At 35.9% G+C, this 12,930-nt stretch overlaps 1 protein-coding gene across 9 annotated transcripts in view; it reads left to right on the top strand.

The window, feature by feature from the left end:
* The window catches only part of srgap2 (SLIT-ROBO Rho GTPase activating protein 2), a 170,828-nt gene that overhangs the window by 43,519 nt on the left and 114,379 nt on the right, over positions 1-12,930 (top strand). Inside the window, exon 1 of one of the 9 annotated variants that reach the window (XM_087272426.1) lies at positions 482-791. The gene's annotated coding sequence lies outside the window, so the exon portion shown is untranslated. 9 annotated transcript variants of the gene reach the window in all.

Genomic DNA, 12,930 nt, shown 5'->3' with positions numbered 1-12,930 from the left:
GCAGCTGGAAGGGCATCCGCTGTGCTGGATAAAGTGGCAGTTTATTTCGCTGTGGCGACCCTGGATTGATAAAGGGACTGAGCGGAAAAGAAAATGAATAAATGAATAAGATGCATATGTGTGAGTTTTTGGGAAATATTTTTGTGTTTTACTTTTAAATTGATGAATTGTGTTTTCAATTTATGAATTTGAGTTATGGATTTATGAATTTTGTTTTGAATTTATGAATTGTAGTTGTGGAATTATGAATTTTATGAATGTATTATTATTGAGACTGATCTGGCTTCATACTCTGAGAGCAGTGTCTCTGTCTTTTGCCAACCCTTTATTTACACACCACACTTGCAACCATCACGAGCGTCAAGAGCTTTTGGTGATAGAACCAAATAATGTGTTTATTATAGGGAGGAAAACTGATATCCCACAATCTTATTAGAGGAGTAGCGCTGACATGATGTTATACAGCCTCATCTTTGCTCAAGGAGAAAAGCGAGGGCACCAAATAAAGTGCTGAATCAGAATTAGTCGTTCCAATGACTGCAATCTCTTAATCACCAGCAGCTTCCTCTCTCACCGCCCTTCACTCTCGGGTGGTGTAACTCATCCCAGCATAGCAGCCTGCGGTGTGAGAGTGATTTAGCCACTCGACTGGGAAACAGCAACGTGTCGCTTTAATGACTTGGAGAGCGGCAGGTTTTTCAGGGCTGGGTGGAGGCTGCGACACAGCGTGCGAGGTGAAATACGACATCCATTTAGAGATGGAGGAGAGCCTGCAGTCACCAGGAGAGTTGGTGCGTTGGGAAAACACACACGGCACCACCGCAGACATGAAGGATGCTGCAACCGCAGTGTTTACCACACTAGAGATGGTGAAATCTTGTTTGCAATATACAGAGTCATGTCAACTATTGCAGGAAAAAAATGTAATGCAATTGAAGATTCCTAAATGTCCAATATGTTTTAATTATTTGTTATCAGCAGTTTTGTGTTTTTATTGTCAATAGTGTATTGTTGATAAATGAGCCCTCAAAATGTTATAATGAAGCCATTTTGGGATTTGAAGGCGAAAACAGAAGTTATTTAAATAGTTAGATTTCATTTTTATTTTAAATGTATAATACAACATTATATTTGTAGCATCAGTGAGCTTTTATTAATGGTTTCAATTAGTTTTTAATTGTTTGATTATATTATATTATAGGGAGCGGTAGGTAACTCTGGTGTAATTTGAACAGGAGCGGGCGGTCTAACAATATGGCTCCTGAGCGAGCAAGCACGCACGAGTGTGTGTTTATGTGTGTGAATGAGAGAGAGCGTGATGCTGTGTCTCGCTTGTTTGGTGCTGTCTTTGTGTGTGTGTGTGTGTGTGTGTGTGTGCGTGAGACTGAGAGGGAGTGTGATGCTGTGTGTCGCTTGCTTGGTGTTGTGTGTCTTTGTGTGCGTGTGTTTATACAGACAGCTTGTTATACCCCCCCCCCCCCCCCCCCTTCTGTGTATATACTGCAATAGGTTTACACCTCCAAAAAAATATCACAAAACACCTCAACAGAATGTCTATGGTTTGTATTCAAATATATTCGCCTTAGCTGTTTGTCTTTACATATGGACAACTTTTAGGAGTGGTTAGTTTGCTTGATAGCTCACTACAGTGTTGAACTTGTGATGCAGAAAGCTCAAGTCTAGTCAGCATGGATATAAAATCAATGTAAAATCAAGGTAAAACTGTGTGTAAAACTTTTCTCTTACGTTTGCTTTTGAAAACACAATTAGTTGAGTTTAGGGAAGGATTTAGGTCAGTGGTTTTTAGGTGAACTGTATGACAAGCTCTGCATTCTCATGGACATGTATCAAAAGCTTGTGGATATGAAATGTACATCAAAATGTACCCTAGGAAACCTATTTTAGATTCGCAAAAATGTAGATATCACCCTTTAGTGGATTTTTCTTCTGAAATGTGCAAAAAAACGTACTCTGAGCAAAGTATTTAACATAGACTAAAGCATGCATTTTCAATGAGCCTGTGCTTTGGATATGTATGAATTATTATCATCAATATCATTATCACAATAAATAACAGAATATATTGTGACAAAGTGTGAGTTCATATTGCCTAACCATATACAAACTTTGCCGGAATTGTTTAGCAAAGTAAAAGAGCCAAAGTAATCATCCTGTTAAATTTTACAGATGAGAAAAAGGCCATAGGGAAAAACTAGTTGGTAATTATCAGCCTATGACCTCTTCATGTAAGATGAATTATGCCATATTTCACAAGGTGAGGCTTCCATTTTGCTCACCTTTTACTGCAGATGCACAGACAGAGAGGAAGTAGGCCAATGCAGACTGAAAGAGAGCAGGGGAGGGAGGCTTATAACAGCTCAGCAGAAATACATTTCAGCGTGCTGAATAATATCTCTGCAAAGCAAAACAGCTCCTGGGAAGGAGGGATGAGAGGACGGGAAAAAAGCCTTACATAAACGAAATCTGTTGAAAGTGATTTTAAACCAAGATCAATTTTTATGTTTCTGTATTGAATGGATGCTGCCATTGTTGCTAGAAGCTATACAGCTGCGATCGGAAGTTAATGTGAAGTATTTATGATATTTATTAAATTATGCATTAATTGTATTTTATTAGCATCTACACTTACCTTAAACTTAAACCCAACCCTCACTGTAATGTAAAAATATTATTTTTTGTACAGTGTCACAAATATTCTGATATATTGACGTTTCCTCACCTATATCCAATCTAGACTTTATTCTCTTCTACAGCATGGTGAAGTCTGGATGGGATACAGCTGAGGATATTTACGTTAATATAGCATCATTTTTGGCTGATCACACTGGTGTGATCATATGCATGAAAAGGTTAAAAAGCAAGATGAAATACTTTAAATATATTTATTTACTTGCTTATATACTTACTATAAGAAAGATGAAATCATTAAGAGACATGGTAATCATAAAGATGAATCTGTCCCAGAATTGTTAAGCCTGGAATGGAAATGGGAATTTTGATTGAAGCAACCATAAACCTTGTTAAGATGAGAAATGGTGCATTGATTTAACAGTCTTGAAGTACCTGCACTAAATCTTCCCAGAGGAGCGCTATGGCTCTGGAATGTCCTCTCTGGATTTTGATTATTCAAAAGCAAATGTTTTGCCGAGTGATTTTGGCAAGTCAGCAGCTCTAAAATTCCCTGGGTCAGGGAATAGAATGGCAGTTGCTGAAAAGGCTCCACATGTTCTTGGCAGTTCGGGCACTTCAGACTGGCCGCTCCACTCCAGACTCGGCCCGCCGGCACAATGCAGGTCTGTGTGTGAGGGCAGGAAGGGGGTTTGAAGTTTTACAGGAGTTATAATGTCGGCCTTGTCTGAACGGAGGAAATGCCGCTCCATTCTGAATGAGTTATGGCAACCAAGGCCAGACTTCAACAGCGTTGGCCGTTTTAACCAAAGACTGGGTTTGTGAGCTACTGCCACAGCTACTTAACATTTCATTTGTGACAGAAAATACTTTTGACACGTCTGTGAATGTTATTGGAACTTATATTTACTAGTTGTATACATTTATACATACTGAAATATTGGGAAAATGTGACTCTACTAGCATTAGGGCTTCTTACATTGGTTACATGGTTGTCATCACTCTACAGACCACTTTTAACCCCAGTTAGAAGTTTTTCTGAATGTTATACTTTGGAAATTTGGTTAGCATTGCTATTTTACTTGTTGTTAGGAAACAAAGTCGGACCATTATGCTTTTACTTAATATTTTAGAAAGGATACAAGCTCAGTTCAATCAATTATTATTCATGCTATTTGATTGAATGGCCATGTCTTTGATTGGATCGTCCCTGCAGGCACAGGACGTCAACATGATGTCAAATTGATGTTGTACCCCCAACGTATAATGTCCAACATCCAACCTAAAATCAACCTAAAATTAACCAAATATCAACGTCTAATTATGTGGATATTACCACTATGACAATTGTCAGACGTTGGATTTTGATCACTTTCCAACACAACCTAAAATCAACCAAATATCAACATAAGTTGACATCGTTTTTGGACGTCAAAAAAACGTCGTTAGACGCTGGCTAGACACTGAATTTTGGTCACCTGACATTATGACCTAAATCTAACTTAATATTAACATCTTATGATGTTGCGTTTCTGCTGGGATGGTTTAAGTGCAGTGGTTGCCTCTAAATTGCTACAGTTGTTCTGCTTATGATAAAGGGAATGAATATCTTGTAAAAGTCAATAGCTAAGAATAGAAAGAAACATTTTTTTCAAGTTTAGATTCACTTGAGTGTGAGCAAATGTTGAGGAAATATTAATTTTTTTGGTGAACCATTTCTTTAACACAGACCTTAAAATGCATATTGCTTGTTTATGCACCTCTAATTTAAACATTTGTAATTGTGTCCCCAATCTGTATTTATTCAACAAAAAAGCTGTGTAAAAATACTGGAAAACTATCAATGTGCGATCTGGTTGTTGAGTATTGCTTAATGATATTTCTTACAATATTACAATATTATTGAAAAGTTATTAATATTATTATCGAAAAATAATTTTAACTAGCAACATTTTAAATAATTTATTTATTTAATAATATTACAATAAAGAGTTCTTTTAGTCTTTAAACACTATAAATAAGTGAAAGCCTCAGCAGATTCTGACTCTGATTGGCTGTTGTCATTTTTCTCTCGTCTCAGCTCTTTCCATAAATATTTATTTACAGCTCGCCGTTGGGCCACGCCAGCCAATAGTAGAAAAGTCAGGAACTACTGGGTAGGTGGGGATGAAGACAGTAAGGCCCCATCTAATTGGTCAAATCTAGATAAACAATCAATGCATAACATAAATGTATTTATTTATCACACATCTGGGATACGTTTATTGCATGAACTATTATTTCAATATTGACAATATATTGTGCAGCCCTAGTTGGCATCATATGGTGGTTTTGATTTATGCATGGACAGAGATTTGCTTAGGGCCCTTGAAGTCTCAGACCTTCACTGTTGTCAAATTAGGACGGCTTTGCAAAGACTATAGCTTTTACTTGATGCACACCAGGCCTTGTGCTTTTTTCCATTATATCAGATGTTGCCGAAGGGGTCAGAGAGCCCGTCCTGAGATCAAATTGCATTTTGCACCACCTGGGTCGAGAGAGCAGAAATGACAGTTTTATTGACCAGTAGGATCAGGTTACCATGCTCACCGACGATCACTTAAAAACAAACAAGAAGCCAAAGCCTGTTGTTATTGATTGGATATAGAGCTGGTTAATCTGTTTGCGGTTGTATTGTGGCTGAAAAAATGTATTGAACATACTGCCCACGTACATGTTAAGGCCGACAGATTAGGATCTTCCGGATTTTACAGTGATCTCCTGTTTTTTCTCACGGTTATCACTCTCCTGTCTCTCTCTAGGTCATGAATAGCATACTTTAAATTGAAATGCTGGTTTGTTCAACAGGTTTTCAGTGTGCTGTGCTGGAAAACCGCTGTCAGCTGCACTCTGTGACTGGTGTGTTGTATTGTGTGTTTATGCTTGACAGGATCAGATTGAAATGTCTCTCAAAAGCAGTGATATGAAGTGATATGCTCGCTGTGTGTGTTTAGACTAGTCTGTGGTATTTTCAAAAACACGGTATTTGAGGGAGCTCTGTGAACAGTTAGGTGTTTGTTTGCTTTCTCTCACGCTACCTGTGGCCTTTTACTGCAGAAAGAGAATGACCTTACATGCTCAAAACACCACCTGACCTTTGTGTGTTTACTGTGACGGGAGCTTTTTTATGCCACTGCACATAAATTGAAATCAGACATGCGTTTTTATTCTTGGTAGCTGGGTTTTTCTTGCCTCTTCATTTTTTCAGCACAGTAATGTATTATTTAGATTGTGATCATCTATATATGAGTGTTTCTTCAATTTTGCCAAGTTTTTTTTTTCTTCTCTATTTTATTTAGGGGTGCACCGATACTTATACCTTTATCGGGTATTGGATCAATATTTGGTAAAAATACTCCATGGTACATGGAATGGCGATACCACGGACTGATACCACTCAACAGTAATTCACTATGTGGATGGGATTTGTTGTTCTACCTGACTTCAATGTCTTAATATGGTAATGTATTATATATGAATAGCTTAGACCTTATAAACAATCGGTTTATAAAATGCATTATTAACGAATCTATAGTTTACTGAAGAATAAACTGAATACGCACTATGATCCTTGCACAATGATCACAGCGATCCAAGCTAATGCTCTTTTTCATCGTCATTCAAAGGTCCATGCTTAATTGGTTAATCAGTAAGGTCTATCGATTTACAGGGTTATGCATTGTCATGGACACCAAATCTAAGAAGTTTCAGAATCTGTACTTGGTATCGGCGAGTACACAAATTAAAATACTCATTTTTTTTATCGGTTTGTAAAAAGTGGTATCGGTTCATCCCTGATTTTGTTATATGCAACTTGTTTGTAAATTCTTGTTTGTAAGCTTTTTTCATAAGCTGTTTATGATAGAGCAAAAAATGATTTATAAATGTATTCATTTATTTTAATTATCTATTTCTATATTTGTTTTTAGAAGATTACTCTGTAAACATTAGATTCTGTGATAAATACGTTGAATTTAATTAACTTTACAAATTTATAAAAATAAAATGACTGAAAATATCATGTTATAATTAAAATATATCAAGCTGAAGCCTGATTAAATTATTTTACCACTTTCTTTTTTGTTGTTGGTTAGTTTAACTTATTTTATTAAGTTGTATGTTCAGTAACATGACTTTTTGATAATAAATATAAATATCTGGGTAGCACCACTTCAGCCAGCGTTTTGTAGTTAGGAAACATTTCTCCTAAGGAAGTGATCAGAAGTTTGCTGGATTTTCTGAATGTTGAATTTCTCGGTCTTGCAAGCACTCGTTTCACCGTGAAAAAATACTGCAGCACGCACTCCTTCAGCACCAGGGGTGCGGCTTCACCCCTCTGCGTTCGGTAGTGCATGGTGCTCACTACGCACTCCAAACCACCTGACCTCCTTGTTGCCGCTTGGTTGGCCCGTAACAACAGCTATTGGCGACTGAGGATTTTTGTCTGTTTGTTCTTCATCGTCCACTGCATCATTTTCTCTTTTTTCACCTTTATGATTAATATCGCAACTATTTGGGCGTTTAAAGAAACTTCTCACACTCAGCTGCTGTGAGATTTTTGCAACTCTATGCATCTGTGACAAAGAGGAGACCAAACAAGGGCCATCAGCTGGACAGGAGTGGGAATTACAGTTAGCTACAAATTACAATAGATCACCCTCAGCATAATCCATCAAAATGACGGATCACCTTCAGATTTTTCCGTCACTGCTAAAAAAAAATCTGTCAATGAAGGAAAATATTCGGTTTACGCGACCTCTGATATATATATATATATATATATATATATATATATATATATATATATATATATATATATATATATATATATATATATATATATATATATATATATATATATATAAAAGTTTTAATAATTTTTGTACTATGCATTATTTATTTAGATATGGATACAGATATATATTTTAAATTTGATCTATTTTTAAGAAAAAAAATATTGTATTTGTTTTTCAAGGAGACAAAAATGTCAGTTAAATATCAAAAAAAAAGTCAGTTAAATGTTATGTGAAAAATGCCTGTTCCTTTCCACAACATGCCTGAATTATTCCACAACCCAACATCCCATCATGAGATCAATCATGAAACTGATCTCCCATCCCTCTCTCTGTTCTGTAGTGTTGACACATGGCCTATGTTTGCTCAGATGTGAGTCTCTGCTAATGCACTGCGGGACTGTGCTCTGGTGCATGTAAGCACACATTTAAAGCACACAATATAATATGTGCACCTTTCAAACTCTTCTCTTTGGTCTGGAGGAATGTCTCTGAGGGTATATACACCATGAAGTGTTGAGCAAAGGTAAACCGCCGTTCACCTACACAATTCAACACTGTTCCCTCATACAAACATGACATATTTCTGGAGTTAAACTCATGCCGCAACTTTACCGGTGTCCGGTAATTTAATAACCACTTTATTTATGTTGTATTTAAAGGATGTGTGGATCTGGAGTCTCTACTCCCAAGCCACTAAATCATCATTATGCCGACGTGGTGCTTTGAAATCTTAATGCACTTTTCTGCCATGACTGAGGGGCAATGTAATGCCCTGACACCTCAGGTTAGAGAAATAACACTCCAAACCCACAGAGTTTTATATTACCTTGCACAAATGTGGCCACGATTAAGATGTTCATATAGAGCTGATGTGTGCGGCTTTGCTAGTGCTGGAGTACCAGTGAGTTTGTATAGAGAGTGGTTCGATTTATCATCAGCTGTCAGAGAGATTCAGTATGTGTGTGTGTTTTCTTTAACACTGTGCGTGGTAAAAACTGCAGGGTAAGCAAAGTATGCAGCTGATTCTTGGAAGAGATATCAGATTGTTTTGTGAAAACACAAAATGGCTTGGAATTTAAGATGTGTGTTTACCCTCTATGTAGTGTGTGAGATATATTTAGTGTGGTATTTTAGCAATACATAATATATCTGCATCTATATGGTATTTAGTATTCATTTTCTTTAGTCATTTTCTTAGTCCCTTTATTAATCTGGGGTCGCCACAGCGGAATGAACCAACAACTCATACAGCATCTTTTTACGCAGCAGATGCCCTTTCAGCCACAACCCATCACTGGGAAACATCCATACACATACACTCATTCATACACATACACTACGGACAATTTAGCCTACCCAATTCACCTGTAACGCAAGTCTTTAGACTTGTGGGGGAAACTGGAGCACCCGGAGGAAAACCACGTGAACGCGGGGAGAACATGCCAAGGCTTGAACCAGCGACCTTCTTGCTGCGGAGCAACAGCACTTTTTTTTTTTTGTATAATTTAGTAGTTTTTGTTTTATTTAGTTATTCCATCCATCCATCCATCCATCCATCCATCCATCCATCCATCCATTTTATTTTATTTTATTTTATTTTATTTTATTTTATTTTATTTTATTTTATTTTATTTTATTTTATTTTACTTTATTTTGTTTCATTTTATTTTATATTATTATTATTATTATTATTATTATTATTATTATTATTATTATTATTTATTTTACTATTCATCCCAGCATTATGTTTTTGTGATTGAGATACTATTGTAGTTTTTTTACTTAAACTTTATTTAGTTTTTAGTGAACAAGGTTATCAGCAATGGTAATAACAGTATTCTTCATATTGACCTAATTCAATGTGTACACACAGCATGGCTAATAACAATATTAAACAAATATAAAATACAAATGATGTATAAATACACACATATACATACACACAAACACAAATATATACATAAATGCATTCAGAAACCTCTAAGTACATAAGTACATTACTAAAAACCCATTTTTTTCAGAGAACTCCTAAACCCTGTTAAATAATTCCAAAAAAAGCACTTTCTCGGTTCTTCTCTCTCTTTCTCTTGCACTAAATTCACTGAATCACTGAATACCTCTTCAATTGTAAGTAATATTGGACAAAAGCGTCTGCTGAATGACTAAATGTAAATGTGAACAATATAAATAGGAAAAACTAATGTCAGAGAAGTAAATAAATGAAGAGTTTCTAACTAAATGTATGTAAAACAGATCAAACAGAAAAAAATTATTTGTCACCTACTGTATATCTTAAAAGATAACTTAATCGTTCAATTTCATTTGATTAAATCATTTAAATGTTAATAATGGATATCTAACATGTATTTAGTTCCAATGAAGAATTATTAAAATATGTGCTCTGTTAATTAAGGCATGTATTAATAATAATTATTATATATTACTTATATTAAGTTTTAGTAATTCTGTTTTTTTTTTTTTGATATGTCTGTATAGTTTTTATTGATTTTAATTTATTTTTAAATTAGGTTAAACTATAAAAAATGCAACATTTTTGGTTTTGAAGAAAATTTAATGAAGAAAACTTAATTTAAATGATTAATAAATTATTTAAACAATTTATGAAAATTTCTTAATTGAATTCAAACAATAGATTAAATCCTATTTAAACACGATAGTAGCATATATTTTGTCTTATTTTGCATTACTGTGACTCTGTTAGCTTGCTGCAGAGATGCACCATCTCGGGCTTCGTACCTGGCACACAATGAGCCAGCATACGTCAGCAGAACCACAGCAAACCGTGGGCTCCATCAACACCCTGAGTGGGTGCGATAATGCAGGCATACAATGGGCAGACAATGGGCACCAGGCCGTTCTGCGCCCCGCTAATCTCATTTCTGCTTTCTAAGCAGCCAGGGGAGGAGGGGTGATCCGCCTGTCAGCTTTACCTCACATACCCCAAAAACATCATCCCAGAGCCGCGAGGCCATCAGCTCAGCTTGACTGCAGGTGGTCAACAGCCAGAATGCCTGTTTTGTTCATTCGCCCGCGTTTCATTCTGACGACTGCATGTAGAGAAGAGATGATGTCATGTTGGTCCACTGGTGCTCCACAGTACGGCAGAATTAAACAGATCAAGCTCTGTAATGTTGTGCTTGATCATTAATTAATGCATATTACAGCCATTGTTGGCCTGTTCAAAGAAGCTTTAAAGTGTTTCCGTGGGGAGTTTTTAAGATGCCTTTCCTCTATAAAAGCTTTGTGGTTGTTTTATCTTTAATCAATATAGACATCTAAAAGTGGAATGTTAGGAATGGAGGATGATGTCTGTGCTTGTGAGATGGTTTCATGTCAGTTCGGCTTGGCTGTGCATTTTTGCATTTTCCAAAGTTTGTGAGGATTTATTCAGCAGCTGACAATGGCAAGATTTATTGGGCTTAAATCATGGAAGAGGGCTTCAATTTTATGAATTGACAACCAGTTGACCCGAACTCCATTAAAGGTCTTTGGGTTACATGCTTTTCCTCAGGGGCAAATAGTGACCATTTTTTGAATCTTCTTTAGCTTTGACTAATTCGCCATGCCATTGTTTTGACAATTGTTGATTGACAATGTCGATATATATGTAAATGTATGGTTCCTTTTTTATAATGAAATTAGCCACAAAGATTAAATAATTCAGATTAAAATTATATATTATTTTCATGCCTTAAAGGAACATTCCACTTTTTCATTTGTAGTTAAATTGAATTTTGTCATTTTTTTATAATTCAGCCCATCTCTGGGTCTGACGAGAGCATTTTTAGCTTAGCTTAGCATGAATCATTGAATCGGATTAGACCATTTGAATCTTGCTCAAAAAATCACATCTCACATCGGCCTAGAAAATAGCAACTTTCATTTCATTCCGTCTGTCTTAGATCATGATGTAACTTCAGGAGAGTTATGCTAAACCCATTTTTAATTATTTTTTTACTTTGCTGTTGTTTTGTTTTGTTTTGTTCCCATCTCTGGGAAACATCCACACACACATTCACACACACACTCATACACTACGGACAATTTAGCTTACCCAATTCACCTGTACTTTAGACTTTGGGGGAAACCGGAGCACCCAAAGAAAACCCAACGCAAATGCAGGGAGAATATGCAAACTCCACACAGAAACGCCAACTGAGCCGAGGATCGAACCAGCGACCCAGACCTTCTTGCTGTGAGGCGATAGCACTACCTACTGCGCCACTGTGTTGCCTAGAGAATACCTACTAAAATGTAATTTTTTGTTGCAGTAGTTCTTGCAACTTTAAATGCAGTACTCTACATTTTCTTATTGTACACCTTGGGCATGGAATCATTTGCAAAAAGACTTAAAACTAAATAAGTTTTTTTTAAAAGATTATAAAGATTATTATAAGGATAATGGTGTTGGAATCATGTGTTTGTTTTTGTTGAGAGGACAGATAAACTGTTGTTATGTGGTGTTTATGTGTTTTAAAATTGTTTTACTCTATGGCTATATCTTGGCCAGGTCTCTCTTGTAAAAGAGATTTTAAATCTCAATGAAACTACATGATTAAATAATGGTAAAATAGCAATTCCAGCGTTATGGGTGTGACATTTGCAATTAAATCTCAAAACTTAAATTTATAGAAAATACATTTTTACATTTTTATTTGAATTAAAAAAAAGAGTTATTGTCATTTTAAATATATCATTTGCCACTAAACATCTAAACAAGTAGGGGTGTGCGATTAATCAAAATCGAATTGGAATCACAATTTGAAATATTGCAATTAGTTAATTGCAAGAGGCTGCGATATGAAATATATAAGTATTTTTTAATTCCCCCTGCCCAGAGCAAATGTGTGACTGCCGTCTGTGTGTGACAGTCTTACTAGCCAATTGAGTGAGCACACTTTTGTTTTGCCCAATCAGAATTGTGCAACCGAACTACGCAGATGGCTTGCAGATAATTGAGCTGAAGCTTGACTACAAAATTACAAAAAAAAATCAAATCACAAGCTCTATATCTGTCCAAAAAAAAATCACAATTCGATTTTTCCCCCAAATCGCACATCCCTACTTCAAAGCATTAGGCATGTTTTGGTTTAAAAGTACAACTTTTTTTATAATTCATGATTCTTTCTTTTATATACAGAATGACAGAAGTTATACGGTTTTTCACAAAAGTTCTTTGAATCCATAAAATAGACACTTGCATTTACTGTGTTTTTTTGTTTGTTTTTGCATAAAATAAAGTATTTCACTCTCACTTTGTCACTTTCTGCTTTGATGATGTTGTAGGTAGCCAGACAGTAGATCTTCATGATTGTAGAGCAGGTGATGGTACACTATCTGTGTTTCACTGGTGGTATGGTGTGGCTCTGGTGCCAGCTGTTATCTTCAGCATGGGAATGTGACATTATGATAAGCTCCTCTCGTG

Source organism: Danio rerio, chromosome 11 (assembly GCF_052040795.2).
Source record: "Danio rerio strain M-AB ecotype USA chromosome 11, GRCz13ab, whole genome shotgun sequence".
NCBI classification, from domain to species: Eukaryota; Metazoa; Chordata; class Actinopteri; order Cypriniformes; family Danionidae; genus Danio; species Danio rerio.
Note: the sequence above shows the minus strand (reverse complement) of the source record. Positions and strands in the feature narration are given on the sequence as shown.